At 36.0% G+C, this 1781-nt stretch overlaps 1 pseudogene; it reads right to left on the bottom strand.

The window, feature by feature from the left end:
• Positions 1-1117, bottom strand: part of LOC111160934 — a 3138-nt pseudogene extending 2021 nt beyond the window's left edge.
• Between the last annotated feature and the right edge of the window lie 664 nt (positions 1118-1781).

Genomic DNA, 1781 nt, shown 5'->3' with positions numbered 1-1781 from the left:
ATAAACATTGGGGTACAGATGGCCCTTCTTTTCACTACTTCTGTATCTTTGGGGTAAATACCCAGTAGTGCAATTGCAGGGTCATAGGGAAGCTCTATTTTTAATTTCTTGAGGAATCTCCACACTGTTTTCCAAAGTGGCTACACCAACTTGCATTCCCACCAACAGTGTAAGAGGGTTCCCCTTTCTCCACATCCTCTCCAACACATGTTGTTTCCTGTCTTAGCATAAACATTTTAATAATGTTTATTCTTCTAATCCATGAGCATGGAATATTTTTCCATCTCTGTGTCTTCCTCAATTTCTTTCATAAGTGTTCTGTAGTTTATAAAGTATAGATCCTTTGCTCCTTTGGTTAGGTGTATTCCTATGTATCTTATCATTTTTGGTGAAATTTTAAATGGGTCAATTCCTTAATTTCTCTTTCTTTAGTGACATTGTTAGTGTATAGAAAATAAGTAAAAGGCATTCAAAATGGCAAAGAAGTTCAAACTCTCACTCTTCAGAGACAACATGGTACTTTATGTGGAAAACCCAAAAGACGCCACCCCAGAACTGCTAGAACTCATACAGCAATTCAGCATCATGACAGGATACAAAATCAATGTGCAGAAATCAGTTGCATTTATATAACTAATAATATGGCAGAAGAAAAAGTCTGTGTTTTTTCCTGAATGTTTGAGACAGTTTCACCTTGAACTTTGAATTTCTCAGCAGCTGCTAGTTGTGTCTGCTGAAATAAATCCTCCATCTTGGCTTCCTCAAAAACTATGCAGGTATCAGAAGTTGGGCTCATAAACATTGATGACATGATGACAAAGAGGATATTCCTAGATTTATACATAGTGACTCTCATAACCTGTTGAAGACCCAGTTTAGACATGCCTTCCATGCCTTCTTTTCATTCCAGCTCAATTTTTGCTTTTCTGTCTGATTCTTCATCGATTTCCACTGCTGTTGCCAGCTGGGGTTGTGTGGTTGCCAGTATGGAATCCTGTTTCTTGAACTCTGGTACTGATTCATCACTGTCATATTCTCTTCCAGACCCTGTCTCAGCCTGAAGCTGTGGCAACTCCTACTCTGTAGTAGGGATAGTTTCTGTGGCTTCACCATACATTTTGTGCAGAGAAGGTAGAACCAAGATGGCAACAGAAAGAGAGGGACCCAATAGGGATTACATTGAATGTGTAGATTGCTTTGGGTAGTGTAGACATTTAATGATATTAATTCCTCTAATCCACAAGCATGGAATATCTTTCCATTTGTTTGTGTCATCTTCAATTTCTTTCATCAATGTTTTATAGATTTCAGAGTACAGGTCTTTCACATTTTTGGTTGTTTATTTCTAGGTATTTTATTCTTTAGGGGAAATTGTAAATAAAGTTGTTATCTTAATTTTTTCTTTCTGCTACTTTGTTATTAGTGTATAGAAACACTGTGGATTTCTAGGTATTCATTTTGTATCTTGAACTTCACTGAATTCATTTATTACTTCTAGTAATTTTTGTGGATTTCAGGATTTTCTATGTAAATGTAATATCATCTGCAAATGACAGTTTAACTTCTTCTTTAACAATATAGGTGATTCATTTCTTTTTCTTTTGTGATTGCTGTCACTAGGACTTTCAGTACCATGTTGACTAAACCCTAGTGGAGTGGACATCTTTGTCTTGTTCCTGATATTAGAAGAAAATCTCTCAGTTTTTTGCCATTGAACAAGATGTTAGCTGTGGGTTTTTCATATGTCCATGGTTTCTCTTAAGTCCTTAAGTTTTTTTCTA

Source organism: Enhydra lutris, unplaced genomic scaffold (assembly GCF_002288905.1).
Source record: "Enhydra lutris kenyoni isolate GAN:26980312 unplaced genomic scaffold, ASM228890v2 scaffoldscaffold79, whole genome shotgun sequence".
Classification (NCBI taxonomy): domain Eukaryota; kingdom Metazoa; phylum Chordata; class Mammalia; order Carnivora; family Mustelidae; genus Enhydra; species Enhydra lutris.
This window is presented reverse-complemented; position numbering and strand designations above follow the sequence as displayed.